General features: G+C 48.6%; 1 protein-coding gene and 1 non-coding gene across 3 annotated transcripts in view; both read left to right on the top strand.

The window, feature by feature from the left end:
- Positions 1-4,547: 4,547 nt before the first annotated feature.
- The window catches only part of RIMBP2 (RIMS binding protein 2), a 307,318-nt gene continuing 293,091 nt past the window's right edge, over positions 4,548-18,774 (top strand). For both annotated transcript variants that reach the window (XM_044930306.2, XM_044930303.2), the window contains exon 1: positions 4,548-4,770. The gene's annotated coding sequence lies outside the window, so the exon portion shown is untranslated. The remainder of the gene's footprint in view (positions 4,771-18,774) is intronic.
- TRNAE-UUC lies at positions 18,350-18,422 on the top strand. Its single transcript has one exon. It is a non-coding gene; the product is annotated as a tRNA-Glu (tRNA).

The raw sequence follows: 18,774 nt of genomic DNA, 5'->3' as shown, positions 1-18,774 counted from the left end.
GCTCCATGACCATCGTAGATTCTGCTGCTTTAATGCTGAGCCCTCAGAACCACGTTGCAATCAACACCTGGCATTTCCTCAGAGAGAGCTAGTCCAAATGGAAACAGCCCAGCTGTGCTTTCTCCATATGTGTGACTGGAAGGCTCTGGATGGCAGTTATGCAACTTTGCATCTGGTGCTTCTCTGTCAGTCTTGCAAACACTTTGCATTCAGGATCAGATAAATCATTCTGTGCTCAGTCGCTCAGTCATGTCCAACTCTTTGAGACCCCATGGACTGTAGCCCACCAGGCTCCTCTGTCCATGGGATTTCCTAGGCAAGAATACTAGACTGGGTTGCCATTCCTTCTCCAGGGGATCTGCCTGACCCCGGGATGGAACTCATGTCTCTTGTGTCTCCTGCATTGACAGGCAGGTTCTTTACCACTGCTGCTGCTGCTGCTAAGTCGCTTCAGTCGTGTCCGACTCTGTGTGATCCCATAGACGGCAGCCCACCAGGCTCCCCCATCCCTGGGATTCTCCAGGCAAGAACACTGGAGTGGGTTGCCATTTCCTTCTCCAATGCATGATAGTGAAAAGTCAAAGTGAAGTCGCTCAGTCGTGTCCCACTCCCGGTGACCCCATGGACTGCAGCCCACCAAGCTCCCCTGTCCATGGGCTTTTCCAGGCAAGAGCACTGGAGTGGGTGCCATCTTTACCACCAGTGCTACCTAAACAGTGAGTTATCTATAGCAGCTCTTAATAGTCGAACAGGGATTCCTCTGTAGGGTCTGTTTTCTGAGTGGCCTCCGACTAGTGCTGAAGCAATGAGCTTCATCGATTTCTTCAAGCAAGCCAGGCTGGGTCCTGGCAGTCCATTTTCCAGAACTGAGTGGTCCCTTCCTGCTGTGTCTTCACACCTTGTTCTTCACAGAGGCAGCATGGCTTCCTCTGCATCATGAGTTACCCAAGATCTTGTCTATGAAATTCTCTGCTCTGTTACATTTTCTGGTGGCTCAAGCACAGAATTCACTTGCTTTTTTGTGAAGTTAGAACACAGTACTCACAGGTGGAATCACTGAATTCTTTTTCTTTTTTAAATTTATTGAAAACTATTAAATAGAGAGTGGATGAACAACAAGGTCCTACTGTATAGCATAAGGAACTATATTCAATGTTCTGTGATAAACCATAATGGAAAAGAATATAAAAAAGAACGAATGTGTATATATATAATGTATAACAGAATCACTTTGCTCTATAGCAGAAATTAACACAGCATTCTCTCTATATATAATAGTTTTCATCTGGTAATCCCAAACTCCCACTCCATCCCTCCCCCTCTCCATTGGCAAACAAGTCTGTTCGCTATGTCTATGAGTCTGTGTCTGTTTCTTGGATAGGTTCATTTGTGTCATTATTTAGATTCCACATATTAAGTGATCTCATATGGTATTTGTCTTTTCTGACTTACTTCACCTAAGTATGATAATCTCTGGGTCCATCCATGTTGTTGCAAATGGCATTACTTCATTCTTTTTTGGGGCCAAGTAGTAGTTAATTGTATATGTACACCATATCCTCTTTATCCATTCCTCTGTTGAAAGACACTTAGGTTGCTTCCGTGTGAGCGTGCTAAGTCACTTCAGTTGTGTCTGACTCTTTGTGACCCCATGGACTGTAGCCCACCAGGCTCCTCTGTCCATGGGATTCTCCAGGCAAGAATACTGGAGTGGGTTACCATGCCCTTCTCCAAGGTTGCCATACCCTTCTCCAGGGGATCTTCTGACCCAGGAATCTCCATGAACACAGGGACTTCCCAGGTGGCGCAGTGGTGAAGAACCCTCCTGCCAATGCAGGAGGCGCAAGAAATGTGGGTTTGATTCCTGGGTCAGAAGATCCCCTGGAGAAGGGGATGGCAACCACTCCAGTATTCTTGCCTGGAGAATCCTGTGGACAGAGGAGCTTGGTGGACTCCAGTACATGGGGTTGCAAAGAATCGGACATGATTGAGCACACACACACATGAACATAGGGGTGCATGTATCTTTTTGAATTAGAATTTTGTCCAGATATATGCACAAGAGTAAGACTTCAGGATAATGTGGCAAATCTGTTTTTAGTTTTTCAGCACCCTTCATACTGTTCTCTATAGTGGCTGCACCAATTTACATTCCCACCTGCCTTCCTTTTCTGATTGGACGGGGACAGTGTCCTCTCCCATTCTCAGCTTGCCAGGTCCTCTAAGTGGGTGAAATGGAGACCCTTAGGCAAGCAACTCCCATTGACATGAAACACTATGGGAATGATTATGGACTCAACACGGCCAGCTCAAGTGGCTGTGGCCTAGCCTGGGGAGGACTTTGTAGGTGATTGTTTCAGAACCTGTGCCTTTTGCCCTATCTGATCTATGGATTGTTTCAAAACAATCTGCTGAGAAAAGAGAGAGAGAAAGCCATATTCATACCTTTGAACGTCCTTCTCAAAGAGTTCTTTCTTTCTCAGGGGGAGGAGCTTTATTTTCTTCTGTCAATCACGTTCTGTTTCCCATGATAACCCCAGGAAGTGGATGCTCTCTTAGAAGCAGATAGGATACTTTTGTAGCCAGGGGAACAGACCAACCTGCTCAAGGTCACACAGAGTTAGGATTAAGACCTTGGCCAGCCTGACTCCCAATTCATGTGCTTTTCCCATAGTCCTTTTTAAAAATTGAGATGAGCGTCACATAACATAAAAGTGAGAAATTCAGTGGCATTTAGTGCCTTTGCAATGTTGTACAACCACCACCTAATTCCAAAATGTTTTCATCACCCCTAAAGCAGATCCTGTGCTCATTAGCAGCCCCTTCCTCCTCCCCACTTCCCCCTGGCCCCGGTCCTGGCCACCATCCTATCCATCTCTTTTCTGTCTCTATGGCTTTGCCTATTCTGGACATTTCATCTACATAAAAGCATATGACATATTTTCTTTTGTGTCTGGCCTCTTTCCTCTACCAGTATATTTTCAAGTCCATTCTTGCTGTAGCCTGTGTCTGTGCTTCTGTCCTTGTTGAACCTGCATAGCATTTCACTGCCTGGATAGACCACCACCTCCTGTGGGTCCACCTGCCCATCAGTGAGCATTGGGCTGTCTCCACCCACTGGCTGTTGTGACTAGAGCTGCCTAGTCAGCCTGTACACAGTGGTGTACAGGTGTTTGCCTCTTCTCTTCCCTGGTCTTGGTTATGGGGATCCGACAGCTCTGCCTGCAGAATGAAAAGGGAAATGGTGGGTGGTCTGCACCCCACTCCTGAGAGGGGCACAGAATTCTTGGTTCCATGGAAAAAGGCTGGGACTAGCAACCCCAGGGCTGGAGGAAGCCTTATGTCTTGTAGGCAAACTCAGATCCTCTCCATCTTTGGGAAGCAAAAGTGGGTCCTGATTAGGAAAATGTCTCCTCCACCCTCGTACCACCATGATGCAGAAGTTGTCTGGGAAAGAAGTGTCCTTCTGGCCAGTTAGCTTTTTATTTTTTCATACCATGTTTTTTTTTTTTTAATTTAAAGAAAATTTAAAAAAAAAATTGGCAACATCCTGTGGCTTGTGGGATCTCAGTTCAATGACCAGGCATCGAACCCATGCCCTCAGCAGTGAAAGCTTGAAGTCCTAACCACTGGACCCACCAGGGAATTTCCCAGTTTTTTAGATCATGGTGGTTTGTGTAAGGCAAGTGACTCAACCACAGTGGTCGAGGGTGTATTAGATTTTCCTGATGAGCCTGTTTTGTAAGCCTGTTAATTGGAAAAGCAACAGAAACCATCTCCAGAGACTCTTACCTTTTTGAAAAAAGGACCTGTCGCTGGTGCTTGGTCTCTGCCTAGGCAGGTGGCGCTGGGACCCCTCAGAGCTGCAGTCGAGGTCTGTGGGACCTAACATGGGGCTTTCTTCCCAGGAGCTAAATTATTTAGCATCTTTAAATCACACACGATGGAGTTTTCATCTCAGGGAACAAACTGTGTCACGTCCACACACATTTTCCTAGTCTGTCACTCTGCCGCGTTGCTAGGTAGCTGGTAGTCTGTGGAAGAGTCTGAACTTCTTGGGGGACGAGGACACATATGTTACTTTCTTTGGATTCTGGAGGTTGGGGCGGGCGGGGGCGCCAGACCAGAGGGTAAAGACCCGAACAGCTTGGGTGGTTCACATAATCGCTTAATTCCCGGCTGCACTTGAGTTTCTTAGCTTTGTGGGGCGCGCGAGGGCAGGTTTTCCGCGGCCGGTAGGTTGCCGGAGGCCCCTGGCAGCCAACAGGGGAGAGCTTGCGTTGTTATTCCACAGATGGAGCATCACCCACTGAACCCCAAGCCCTGCGTGGCTAAGAGAGCTGTGTGGCCTCCATTTCTGTCCCCGCTTTTGGCCACAACTCGGTGGAAAAGACGCTGGCAGGGAGGGGAGAGCCATCTTGGTGTGTGTATGTGTGTGTGTGTGTTTAAAACACTGACGTTTCCTGGGCTCTGGGTACCACTGCATGGCGGTTGGTTCCCCACCCCCCACCCCACCCCCCCATCTTTTCTCTTTGGGCCTGCTTGCCTGCCTGCAGAAAACTAATGAATCATTTCTAGCTGAATCCAAGCAGTGCAGACACACCAATGCCCTCTCTCTCTCTCCCCCTCCCTCCCTCCTCCTCTCTGCTTCTTCCCTCCCTCCCCCTTCCCTCTCTGCTCTCTCCCTCTGGCCCCCAGTTTGTAATCTGACACAGCAGACTGCAGTTGTCTCCCGGTGAACCTCCCAGTCTTGGCATTGCTGCTTCTAAGGTAGGCTGAGATTTATTATTATTTTTTTTTTCTCCTAAAAATAGCTTCTCGTTTGCCTTTTCACCCCTCCGCACGTACCCCGCGCTGCAGCGGCGGCGGTGATCGCTGGGTGATAGCCGGAAACTCTCTGCCCTGACAAAGTTTATTTTCCAGCGGTCTGAGGATGCCCTTCAGCACGGGGTCCGGGTACCGCGCGGCTGGCGAAGCTGCCATGGACGCCGGTGCCGGAGAGCCGCGGGGAGAGGCGGACCGTTTCCAGACGATTCCTCCCGCTAATGCGGGATATTGCTGCTTGGTCCCCATGGTTCTGGTTTCCCAGGGGAGGGCTGACGGTTCTCAGTCACTGTGGGGTTCCCGACACCCCTTCCGCCCCCAGCTTTGCAGAAAAGCCCCTCTGGGCGAAGTTTGACACCACGGCAGGCAATGTCTTTGTAACCCCCCAGGTGTGTGAGTTCGGATTGTTTCTCATCTAAGCCTGTTGGGGGCTCCGGATGTGGTCTTCTTCGAGGTTGGGCTGAGGTGAGGAAGGGGTTATGGGCCAACGAATAAAAAAATAAAAGAGTTGGTTGTATCATCCCCAGCTTGGCTCAGATCTGAAATGTATGGAGCCAGGGACCTGCACGTTGAGAATTTGTCAATTCATGTCCCATAGACTGACTTGAATAATTTGTTTGTCAAAACAGATGTTCCCGGCAGAATGCGTGCGTGCGCGTATGTGTGTGTGTGTCTGTGTGTGGGAGTGTGTGTGTGTGTGTGTGCCCACAGGCTGTTCGCTGGGGCAGGCCCTCCCCCGAAAGCCATGTTTTCACCTGGAGACGCAGTGTTTACAGGACGGTCTGCCGCCAGGGAAGTTGGGTTTGGGGGCCAGTGGGGGCGAGGGTGCTGCTTGCTCTCCTGACGCTGAGGCCTTTGTAGAGGCAGGTGCGCTGTCCCCAGGGCGTTCCCACGGGCTGTCCCCAAAAGTCCAGCTGAGGGCTGGGTGGACGCGACTCAACACTCGGTCATTGGGTCACTGGGCTCGGGGCCACTGGAGGCTTCTGCAGGAACTGGGGGCGGGGGCTCTCCAGACCCTTCCACTGGGTTTGCAGTCCCTCCAAGTTCTTAGGATGGCAGGGTGAGTGAGGAGGGGAGGGCCTTGGGGGAAGGGGTCCACCCTGTGCTCTGTCTCTGCATCATCACCTTTTACTAAAGTGAGACCCCCACCTCATTAAGGGACAGAAAATGTCCCAGGGAGAGCAGGCGGAGGAAGAAGGGAGTGAGCTGGCTCTGAACATGGAAGATGGGATGGAGAGAGGAGGGGGGCGTGGACCACCTCTCCTCACGCCCAGTTTCTGAACCAGGAGTAAAGGAGGTGCCATGGGAGGGGAGCACTTTAAACTCAGCCCGATTGCAAGGTGAACAGTCCTGGGGGGGTCCCCTCCCCAACCAGACATCCCAGCCCCTCAGCTTTCTCCCAGCCCTGCTGTGGAATCCCCTGTTGTGGCCCGGACCCCTAGCCTGTGGGATTTCGTTATCTTGGAGTGTGATTTGGGCTCCTGTGAAGTTGAAGCCTCCAGGCGAGATGCTTGGGTACCACCCGGGCTTGTGTCTCCGGCGTGGGGCTTTGGTGTGGGAGGCAGGCAGGCAGACAGCCCCATCTGCAGTGTGGGGTGACTGGGCTGTGCCCCAGGGCCTACGGCTGCTCTGCTGGCCATATGGCACTGTACCCGGGACACGGAGCAAAGCATTTTGAGGTTATTTCAGGGAAGTGGCTGGCAGCTGATATTTACCACCCTCCCCTTCTGAGAAAATGACAAAGTGGGTCAGGGAAAGGTTGGCGCTGTCAGCGTGCCAGGGGAGTGGGTGGGACTTAAGGGGCTGCCCCCACCCCCACCCCAGTCCCAGGTCTGTGCCCTGCATCCCTCATATCAAACCCAGCTACATCTGAATCCCTGGTGGGGGGAGTCTGAAAGCGTCCCCAGGTGAGGCTGTGTGCCGACTGGGCTGAGAACTAGCAATTAAAAAAAAAGGCAGCAAACCAATTCCACTGATTCTCTCCACTGTGTTTTCCAGTCTCATTTCTCCCTACATGGTTGGCGTTTGGGAGAACAGCCTGTGCTTAAAGGGCAGGAGGAGGGGCACAGAGCAGTGAGGTTCTTTCCTGAGCTTCTACTTCCAAGCCTCCCTCTTCTGTGTTTTTGGAGTGAAGCTTGAAGTTTTAATTAGCGCCAGGGCTCTCAAATGTTGGGGAGCATCCGAGTCATGGAGGGAGCAGGGTGAGAGCAGTTTCTGAGCAGCGCTGGGGATGGGGTCCAGGGTTCGAATTTCTCAGTTTCTGGTGCTGATGCTTCTGATCCAGGGACCTCATTTTGAGAACTGCTGGGTTAGGGGTCACCCCCAAGGTGGTCAAGCATCTGTGGGAGTCATCTACTGTGCTCTTGACTTCGGTTGTGAGTATAAACAAAGTGTGATTCTAGCAAAGCCCTGGCCCCTCCGGTGGGTGTAGGCTCGTGTTGGAACTTTGCTTGTAGCAAGGAGACTCCTTTCCTGCATGGCTGGAGCAACTGCTCCCGGTGGTAGAGGAGGTAGAGGATTTAACTGCTGAATTTCCCAGTTGTTTTGGGGTAGTGGGAAGGTTGGAATCTGTGTAGTCTTGGGAACTTGTTTAAGGATGCACCTCCTGCTGTGCTGGTCTATTATGGATGCACTGGAGTGGCTGACCCTGACTGCTTGTAAACTGTTCTTCATTTCTCTGGTTCCTTTTGAATTAGATCATTATACTCTATGGACAGCGTTTCCCCAGCTTCTCTTTGCCTCTGCCTGTCCATTTGAAAAGCTGCCTGATCTTGTTATGGCATCCGCTCCAAGCTCACAATCGCAGAGAAGCAATGGCCTGTTGATGTTGGTGCCACTGCACGGGGTGCAAAGGGTTGGATGAACCTCACTCCACAGTCCCTAATGTGTTATTGTTACAGGTTCTGCTTTCCCCTTTCCTTCTCTCTGTCTCCCTTCTATCTCTCCCTTGCCTCTCTTCCTGTCTCTTCCCTTTCACCCCAGTCCCCACCTCCTTTATCTTTCCCATCACAGCCAGTCCCTTCAACGCATTTGATATATAACCCTGAATTTGCATCTATGAGAAACATTAGTGCTGCCACATTCCCAGGTATTCTGATGAACAGAAATTCCATGGTGCTCTGGACCTTGTTCTGTTTCCTGCTTCTCTCATGCAGTCCTGTCCCTTTGCAGTCCCTCTGTGTCACAGTGTGTATTTCTGCTGAGTTACCTCTAACTGCTGTGTAGTATTCCGTACAGCTCATGGACCACCTTTTTCTTGCCCATCCCTATCGAGGACATCAGGTTGGCTCCAGAGCCCAGTTTTACAGATGTTGAAGCAGCATCCTTGCACATGTGCCTGAGGGTCCTGAGTGAGAATCGTTCTGAGTGCATCTCAGAAGTGGATGGCTGGGGCGGAGGGAATGTGTCTATTTCATTTCAGCAAGTTCTTCTGGCTCGCTCTGCACGGTGCGTTCTCTTTCCCTGTGTTCTTGCCAGTACTTAGCACTGTCCAACTTTCTAACGTTTGCAATAAACTTTTCCAGCCCTTGTGTATCTAGTTCTGCCTAAAGCTGTTTGGGAGGGGGCTTTCACAGACACTTCAATGCCAAACTAGCATTTGCGGGCAGCAGCAGAGTTGGGTGGGTTTTCAGGGGACTGGGCTATGTCTCTTCAGAGTCATTTCTTAAGTCTTAGGCAGCCTGCCCTGAGTCTCAGGCCTTATGGGTAACGGCTCTTCCTCTTTGAGAACCGATGTGGTTCTTGGGGGAGTGTCTGGGAGGGTCGTTTGGCTCATCCTTACAGTGACAAAGAATCTCAAATTAACCCTTGACATTTGAAGCTATGTTTTCAATCACCAAGATACACTGAGAAGACTCAAAATAAATCATTTCTCATGAGACTTTAAACCCATTCCTGGTAACTGGACCTGTGTGGATCCATCTTCATAAGTCAGTGATATCATACTAGGGTTTGTTGGGTTATGTGCATGCTCAGTCACTCAGTCATATCTGACTCTTTGCTACTGCATGAACTGTAGCCCACCAGGCTCCTCTGTCCATGGGATTTTCCATGCAAGAATACTGAAGTGAGTTGCTGTTTCCTTCTCCAGGGTATCTTCCCGACCCAGGAATCAAATCCGTGTCTCCTGTGCTTCCTGCATCGGCAGGTGGATTCTTTACCACTGAACTGCCTGGGGAGCCCCTGTTGGGTTGCAGTTAATGTATTATTAATAACATGTGTACATGACATGTATATATTAATAGGTGTATGAAGTGAAAGTCGCTCATTTGTGTCTAACTCTTTGCAACCCCACAGACTATACAGTCCATGGAATTCTCCAGGCCAGAATACTGGAGTGTAGCCTTTCCCTTCTCCAGGAGATCTTCCCAACCCAGGGATCAAACCCAGATCTCTCACATTGCAGGAGGATTCTTTACCAGCTGAACCACAAGGGAAGCCCAATACATGTATTTAATGCATTAAATGGATACCTGAGAAATAACAATTTAAACCTGCCTTGACATTTCTTAGTTTTTACTGGACCAGGAAGCTCATAAAATGGGAGAGGCTAGGGCTTCTCTGGGAATCCGAATGACTTATTCTTTTTTAAAATGTATTATTGTTTTTTAATTGAAGTATAGTTGATTTACAATGTTGTGTTAATTTCTGCTGTTTTCTTTTTTTGTTATGGTTTTCTCCAGGACTTTGACTCTAGTTCCTGTGCCCTATAGTAGGACAGTCAGATAACTTGTTCTTAATGTTCACTCATGTGGGAAAGAAGTGTCACGACTTCCGGGGCCTGAGAGGCTTCACAGGGACACAGATGGGTGACGTGGCAGAGTCTGTGGCAATTGGGTATGGGGGAGGTTGTTGAGAAATGGAGGAATCAGGGTGACCTAAGGACATTCATCTGAAATTATCTTATTTGCTGACATTTTTATTGTCTGTTTTTCCATGCAAGTGCTTTGCACATAGTAGGGTGTCAATGAATAATTTTTGGAAAGAATGAAGAAAAGTGAAAGTAAAAGTTGCTCAGTAGTCTCTGACTCTTTGTGACCCCATGGACAGTCCATGGAATTCTCCAGAGCAGAATACTGGAGTGGGTAGCTATTTCCTTCTCCAGGGGATCTTTCCAACCCAGGGATCAAATTCAGGTCTCCCACATTGCAGGCAGATTCTTTACCAACTGAGCTATCAGGGAAGCCAGGAATGAAGGAAGGAAATGACCTGTAAGAGGCCCCAGGGTGGGATGGGGCAGTTGTAACCTTTGGTCTGGTTACTTGCCTGTGCATTGTCCTCACCACAAGTTCTGCAATTATGTGTTCCAGGATGGTTCTGTTCTCTAGAATGAAGCTCCTGGAAGGCAGCAGTTGTGATGTTTATTTTTGTAATCTAGGGATGAAGACAGTGCATTCACTTCTTCATTCAACAAACATTTGAGCCCCTATTAAATATTAAGTAGCATTTTGAGCACAGAGCAGCCAGCAAGATAGCTAAAATCTCTGCTCTTATGGTTGTATGTATGTGTGTGTGTGTTTGACAAGCAGATGACTGAAAAACAAATGGAGGCAACACCATACAGAAGATTATAACAGCCTGATGTGAGAGCCTGTGGAGGGGTGATCCTCAAAGTTCTCATGGAGGAAGTGACATTTAAGAATCCAGGTATACAGATACAGGTGCAAAGACCCTAACTATCTGAAGGAAGGAACAGTGGTTTCCTTTCTCTTAGATGGCTGTGCAGGAAGTGCCAGCAGGATGTTTTTGGAGCAGGTGGAATGACAGGGGTCTGGAGTCCCGAGGCTTTTACCCATGGGCACTGAGCATGAGCCGTGAGCTCCTACGGGTGTCTGAAACCAGTGGGTGGGGGTAGTTTGCCAGTTCCATCCTCAGGGAATTGGCCACAGGGTTCCCTTTTTCGAGATGCAAAGGTTCGCCTCCCCACGTCCTCTTGTCCCCATCTTGCCCCACCCCACTGCATGCTGCCACCAAGAAAACCTGTTTGTCTTGCCTTTGGAAAAAAAGGCATTTTGAGTGGAGCTTGTGGCTGCTGATCTGGTCAGGGAGGACTTTGGAAAGATTCTCTATGATCAAATATTCTTGTTGCCAAAACCCAGCATGGATGCTGCAATGACAGAGTTTAGAATTGGTTGCTGCAGTTGGCTCAGCAGAGTTGGTTTCCATTGGGAAGTTATGGATGGTTATTGTTGACTGATTGTTTCTAACACAGAATCACTCCTCATCGTGTTGCTCCACTGTTACTTTGGTTCAGAGATGTAAAGAGGTAATAGGGCCATGGGGTTTTTTGCTTGTTTCTAATGTTTCCTTCCTAACAGCACTCCCCTGCCCCATCCCAGAAGGAGCTCTGGAGTATTAGGAAATCTGGAGTAATTAGGAAATTAGGAGCTAAAAATATTAGCTCCACGTCTTTAAAGAGCTCAGATTTAGGGGCCAAGAATCTGATCTGTGTATCTACCTAGTTACCCAGGACTTGCTCTAGGGGGTTGGGATGCTGGTGAGCTGGGGGCCAGGTTTGGGGCAAGTGACAAGGCTGCCTCTGCTGATGTCAAAACCACACTGACTATCCCTACACAGCTCACTACATGGGTTCTGCATCTTGAATTTGTTTTTTCAATGACATCTTAAAAAAAATTGTTTTTATTTGTTTGTCTGCACTGGGTCTTGGCTGTGGCGCGCAGAATCTTTAGTTTATGGCACGTGAACTCTGAGTTGCATCAAGTGGGATCTAGTTCTTGACCAAGGGTTGAACCCAGGCCCCCTGCATTGGGAATGAAGAGTCTTAGCCACTGGACCACCAGGGAAGTCCTTCATTTTTTTAAAATTAATTTTTATTGGAGTATAGTTTGCTTTACAATGTTGTATTATAATAGTTTCTACTGTCCAGCAAAGTGAATCAGCTGTATATATACATATATCCCCTCTTTTTGGAATCTCCTTCCCATTTAGGTCACCGCAGAGTAATGAGCAGAGTTCCCTGAGCTATAGGTTCTCATTAGTTATCTGTTTTTTTTGTTGTTGCTGTTCAGTCAGCAAGTTGTGTCTGGCTTTTTGCGACCCTGTGGACTGCAACACACCAGGCTCCCCATTCTCTACCATCTCCTGAAGTTTGCTCAAGTTCATGTCCATTGAGTTGGTGATGCTATCTAACCATCACATCCTCTGCCACCCTCTTCTCCTTCTGCAGAAGTCCCTACTTTTTATTATAAAAGTAATGACTTTTCGTTGTGGGCAAGTTAGAAAGTATTAAAAAAAAAGCAGGAAGAAGAAAATATTGTTGATTCATAATCCTGTCACCCAGAACCAACCATTGTTAATACTGGCATTTTTTCCAGTTTCTTCTCTATGAGGGTTTTTAGTTCATTAACTGTTTTAAAGTATGTTTTAAAAACATTTTACATGATAAAGTTGGCATTTCTGCATGGTATAGAAAGACACTGCAAAAACATATCTTAAAGTAGCTGTGTAATACTTGAACATGGTTATTCCCAGCTTACTTATCATATAGGACCATTCAGGCTGTTTCAATTTTTCCTCATTATTACAAATAATGGGTGGCCACCCTGGTGGCTCAGATGGTAAAGAATCTGCCTGCAATGTGGGAGACCCAGGTTGGATCCCTGGATTGGGAAGAGCCCTTGGAGAAGGAAATGGCTACCCACTCTAGTATTCTTGCCTGGAGAATCCCCATGGACAGATGGAGCATGGTGGGCTATATTTCGTGTGTGTGTGTGTGTGTGTGTGTGTGTGCTCAGTCACTTCAGTTGTGTCTGACTCTTTGCAACCCCATGGACTGTAGCCCACCAGGCTTCTCTGTCCATGGGATTCTCCAGGCAAGAACACTGGAGTGGGTTGCCATGCCCTCCTCCAGGGGATCTTCCTGACCCAGGGATCAAACCTGCATCTCCTGCATTGTATGCAAATTCTTTACCGCTGAGCCACCTGGGAAGCCCAGCTACAGTTCATGGGATCTCAAAAGAGTTGGACATGACTGAGCAACTAATACACACACGGTACCCAATTTGCTGTCCTTCTGGATGACATGTGGGGCTGTCCATTTGGAGGGTCAAGGGATTTTTGTAGCAGGGCCTCCCATGGCACAAGGCCGTCACACAGGAGAGTCTCAAACTAGCTGTCAAGGTAGATTACAACCTCACTTCCCCTCCAAAACCTCCACTTCTCTGGAATTCTCTGGCCATCAAAGTGAATCGTGCCTTCTGCCACTTAGACACCCCCATCTTGAGGATTGGAGGTCAGTTTGGTCTTCTCCTGGCCCACTTGCATCTGATTTTGTGGAACCTGTCTGATTGTGGCTGTGGCCAAATCTTCAGTGCTAGCAAGTGGCTGATACATAGTAGGTGCTCAGGAATGATGAACTGGTGTATGTGACACCCTCCAGGATGGGCTGGGTGCCTTTGTCACCCCCAGACTCTGGACAGTCCTCAAGCCCACCAGCTCTGGGTGGAGTCCCTTCACTCTAGTTCTGGACCATTTTTTTAAAGATTTTTTTTTTTTAATGTGGACCACTTTTTAAAGTCTTTATTGAATTTGTTACAACATTGCTTCTGTTTTGTGGGGTTTTTTTTTTTTTAGCCATGAGGTATGTAGGATCTTAGCTCCCCAACCAGGGATTGAACCCTCAACCCCCGCTTTGGAAGGTGAAGTCTTAAGTACTGGACCCCCAGGGAAGTCCCTGGATCATTAAAAAAAATAATTTATTTTTGAGTTTTAATCAATTATTTATTTAGTTTTTGACTGCGCTGGGTCTTCATTGCTCGACATGGGCTTTCTCGAGCTGCAGTGTGCGGGCTTCTTCTTGCAGTGGCTTCTCGTTGTGGAGCACAGGCTCTAGGATGTGGAGGTAGTAGTTGCTGCACGTGGGTTTATTTGCCCTTGGGCATGTGCGATCTTTGTTCCCAGACCAGGGATCAAACCTGTGTCCCCTGCACTGGCAGATGAATTCTCAACCCCTGGACCACCAGGGAAGTCCTGGACCATTTTTTTAGGCTGAGAATTAAATAAGGGAGCCTGTGTGAACAGCTCTTGGAACCGTAGATGCAATAATATGTGTGCCACTGACTGGCATCCCCGTGTGTCCTCAATTGTTATGGGCACAACACTGAGGCTTTATAAGGTGGGCTTTGGACATAGTTTAGAGCCATTTTACAGACAGCACAATCATCTAAGAGACATGAGGGACTTTTCCAGGGTCTCACAACTGGGGAGGAAGAGTCCAGGTTTTTAATTTGGGTCAACCAAGCTCGGAAGCCAGTGGATACCCACTGTGCAGAAGTGCCCTCATGGAAGGAAGAGCAAGCTGGCGAGTGTGTCTTGAAGGCGGTGGGCAACAGGGAGCCGTGGTGGTGATGGAGGTGGGGAGGGAGCAGGGGCAGACCATGCAGTAGTGGCCAGAGGGCCTCAAATTGGTTCTAGGTGAGGTTAAAAGCAACCAGAAGGTTCTCAGGGGAGCAGCGTGGTCTGCCTGTTTTCAGCAGGATGCTCTGGCTGCTGTGTGGGGTGGACTGCAGGGCAGAGGTGGATGAGGAGATGGGGAGGGGCTGACACAGCCTCCAGGGGATGAGACGATGGGGTCTCAGCTCAGGCCAGGGCATAGCAGTGACCATGGTGAGAAGAGATCGGATTCAGGACTTGAAGGGGAAAAGAGAGAATAAATCCATGGGAACAGATCTAGGATACAGCTGAGGATGGAGGAAGAGGTTGGGAGGAGACACTACATGGAATGACACACATTTCCATTTCTAGCAGTGGTTCTCAGATCTTTTAAAAAATATAGCTGCCAAAGGTGGACATTGGTGGACCCATACAATGGAATACCATGAGTGCTGTGTGATTAGTCGCTCAGTCATGTCCAACTCTTTGTGACCCTATAGACTGTATCCCACCACGCTCCTCTGTCCATGGGGATTTTCCAGGCAAGAATACCGGAGTGGCCTCCTCCAGGGGATCTTCCCAACCCTGGGATCAAACCCAGGTCTCCTGCATTGCAGATGGATTCTTTACCATCTGAGCCACCAGGGAATACTATTCAGCTATAAAAAAGAAGTGACATTCAGATGCATCCCACCCCGTGGATGAACCTCGGGAATAAGATGCTAAGTGAAAAGAGACAAGACATGGAGGATCACCTATTGTATGGTTCTGCCAGCATGAAATTTCCAGGACTGGAAACCCATAGACAGGAAGTAGTTTGGTGGCTGCCCAGGGCTGGAGGACTGGGGAGACTGGGAAATGATAAAGGTGTTGAGTTTCTTTCTGAGGTGATGAAAATGTCCTAAAATGGAGTATGGTGATGATTACATGTATCTGAGAATATACTAAAATCCATTGATTTGTATACTTTAAATGGATGAGTTGAATGCTACTTGAGTTCTATCTCAATAAATCTGTTTTAAAAATACTGATGTCCCTGCCCCATCCCAGAGCACCTGCTCTAAGAGGCTCAAGTGGGCCCTGAAGGCTGGTCTCAGAGGCTCCAGGGACTGTCGGGTGGCCCCAGGCTCTGGGAGCTGATCTGTTCAGTTCTGGTTCTCTGTGCAGCCGTATCCCCCTGCAGAAAGTCTGTTTCTTCCTCTTTCCTTGAGGGAGGGGCAGGGATCCCTTCATCCTCTGTCATTTCTTCTGGACTTCCTTCAGGGGGTCAGTATTTGGAAGGTGCATGAACCCTCCAGGCCTGGGCATCTCCTCCTGCCCCAGCCCAGCATCCCAGAAGGGGAGGCCTAGATGTGCACAGTGGCGTGTGCAGGGTCAGAGCTGTGGGCAAGGCGAGGCATTGATGTGTGTGGCATGTGATTCCGGGAGGTCCGAGTCACCCGAGGCTGCTTTCTTTGTAACCAGCTTGTTTTAGCTCTGCTTTTTCTTATGATCAGGAAAGTTGATCTTGTCACTGGAGGATAAATTTGATTACTTTGTGTTTTCTCTATGGTTTCAAAATTTTACAGTTAATTTCTCTTCCATGGAGACGGGGCGTGGAGGGTACAGCTGGCTGAGGTCAGCTTGACCATCAAAGTGGAGGCTAGGCATAACTGGTCCAGAATATTCGTTCCCCCTCCCCTGGGGTGTGGGATATGTGGGAAGAAGTCTTCCTTTACTCTGTCAGAATACAGTCCTGCTGCACTGGGGACCACTGGTATTTTCTGAATAATTCCTCTATTGATTAGTAATAAACCATTCAGTTCAGTTCAGTTGCTCAGTCTTGTCCAACTCTTTGTGACCCCATGGACTGCAGCACGCCAGCCCTCCCTGTCCATCACCAACTCCCGGAGTTTACCCAAACTCATGTCCATTGAGTCGGTGATGCCATCCAGCCATCTCATCCTCTGTACTGATTCATAATTCCACTTGCGATTAGTCTGGAATTCAATCATAACAGCGGTACTAACAATCACTAACCCTATAAGGGGGGAGCTGTCATTCTCTGTGCTTGTGGATGGAGCTTGAGACCGGGGAGCAGAAGTCACCTACCCAGTCTCATGAGGCTGGTGAGTGAAGCAGTCAAGTGCACTGGGGCTTGTTGGGCAGAGCTCACACCCTAACCATCATGTCACACTGCCGCCGAGGAGGGCGCTGACCCATTCCTGCACTCACTTCTCTCCCTGTGGCTCCTGCAAGGGGAGTTAATCCCACCAATGGGGCTGGGAAATGACCTTCAGTAGGTGGTACTGGCCATGTTTAAGAGTCTTACGCCAGATTGGCTAGTTCTTGCCTTAGCTCTGTGATCTTTGGGGTGTGTGATCATGGGTGTGTTTCTTTATATTTTTCTTATAGCTTTTTATTTTATATTGGGGTATAGCCAATTAGCAATGTTGTGATACCTTCAAATGAACAGAGAAGGGACTCAACCATACATATACATGTGTCCATTCTCCCCCCAACTCCTCTCCCATCCAGGCTGCCATGTAACCTTGAGCAGTTTCTTGTGCTATATAGTAGGTCCTTGTTGGTTATCCCTTTAAAATACAGCAGTGTGTACCTGTCCATCCCAAATTTCCCAAGCATCCATTCCCCCATCCTTCCCACCCCCTGCCTCGGGCAACCATAAGTTTGTTCTCTGACACGCAATGGGTGTATTTCTTAACCTCTCTGTGCCTCATTTTCCTGTCTATAGAACAATGTCATCTATCTCTTTCTCAAAGGATTGAGCTAATACAAGTAAACTGCTCAGTACCCAGTAAGCACTCAGTACATATTTTAGTTCTTACCATTATTCTCATTCAGATGGGGAGACTGTAGATGGGGTGTTTTGAGGATTAAATGAGTTGAATGATGTGAAACATTCAGGACAGGGCCTGGCAGACAGTGAGGGCTCTACATATGCTAGTTAGTATTATCACTGCTATGGTTCTCGCATCCCAAACAGACCAGACAGTAAAATGACAGTGGAATGAATAGGATGAGATAAACAAGACAGGATCCCACCTGATACATGAATGGGGACCTTCTCCTCACACCCCGTGCTCCGGGTGGGAGGTTGTCCCTGAAAGCCTTACTTCCGCTCAGCTGACTGATGGCAGAGCTGACCCCCTGCACCAGTCCGTCCATCACTGGTGCCCTCATCCAGCACAGGATGAAAACATCACATTCTCCCTGCTCTCAGTGACTTGAATGTTTGAGCAGCCATTTACATCTTTCTGATGGGTAATCTGCATAAACAGACACGTGGAGATGAGGCTCGGCTCTCATGTGGCTCCTTTATGAAATCCTCGCTGCCATGTTGGCCTGGGTGTGTGTTGGATGCTCAGTCATGTCCTCTTTGACACCCCACGGACTGTAGCCCGCCAGGCTCCTCTGTCCATGGGATTGTCCAGGCAGGAATACTGGAGGGGGATCCATTCCCATCTCCAGGGGATCTTTCCCACCCAGGGATCAAACCCGGGTCTCCCTCCTTGCAGGCAGATTCTTCACCGCCTGAGCTACCAGGGAAGCCTGTCGACTTGGGTAAGGGCTCCTTTAAAGCCCAGACCCGCTGGCTTATTTCAGGTCAAAATCAGACTTGACGTAGGGACTCCCCAGTTCTGATCTGTTTCAAGACCCTCAAGCAAAGGTGCTTTCACTGGCTCTTTGAAGTTTGTTTTGACTTGAGTCTCCTGGGCAGTGAAGCCTAGATTTTTAAATAGATGCTTCTGCAGTTTATTTATTTTTCTTTTCTTATTAGCAGAGCTGCCTAAACTGTGTGGGAAGAAGAAACTTGTGCAGGGAATGGCATCGTGCAGTCCTGCTCGGGGTTTAGAGGCCGTGATGGGCTCGGCCTCTCTCTAGCTTTTGCACACTGCCTCTGGGAAGATGCTCAGTTGGAGCTCGGCCCCACTGTCTGGGCAGACAGGACATTTCTGCAGCGCGGGGAGCCGGAGGCTCTTTCCTTCTGCCCTGCACAGGGACCTGGAGGCCTATAGAAGAAAGGGAGAGGGAGAAACAGTGGGGGGGCCTCGAACACAGTAGATAAAGCAGCAGACACATTCACTGATATTTCACCAGACAGGAGCACATCAGAAACAGATGTGCTGGGACTTCCCTGGTGGTCCAGTGGTTAGGACTCTGTGCTTTCACTGCAGGGGATATGGGTTCGATCCCTGGTCAGGGAACTAAGCTCCCACATACCTTGCAATGCAACAAAAAATAATAATAAAAATACTTTATTAAAAAAAGAAACAGGGGTACCCCTGGGGGTTAATGGGTGCACCTGGCCCATGGGACAGCTGTGTCTCCTCTTGACCACCCTCATCCCCAGGATAGTTCTGTGACTCACAATCTCTGGAGAAGTGAATGGGGGAAGCATAACTCTTTTCATCCCAGAAGTAAATACATACAGAAAGGCTTGGATTAGGTGCCCCAGGATCCCTGGGTTCTGGACCGTGTTTTGCAACGAATGGGTTGGTCACCTCACTGCCTAGGTTTGGTCTTCATGGTTCCAAAGTGCAGATAGTAATCTCATGC

Source organism: Bubalus bubalis, chromosome 17 (assembly GCF_019923935.1).
Source record: "Bubalus bubalis isolate 160015118507 breed Murrah chromosome 17, NDDB_SH_1, whole genome shotgun sequence".
NCBI classification, from domain to species: Eukaryota; Metazoa; Chordata; class Mammalia; order Artiodactyla; family Bovidae; genus Bubalus; species Bubalus bubalis.
The sequence above is the reverse complement of the archived record's forward strand: the minus strand, read 5'-3'. Positions and strand labels throughout refer to the sequence as shown.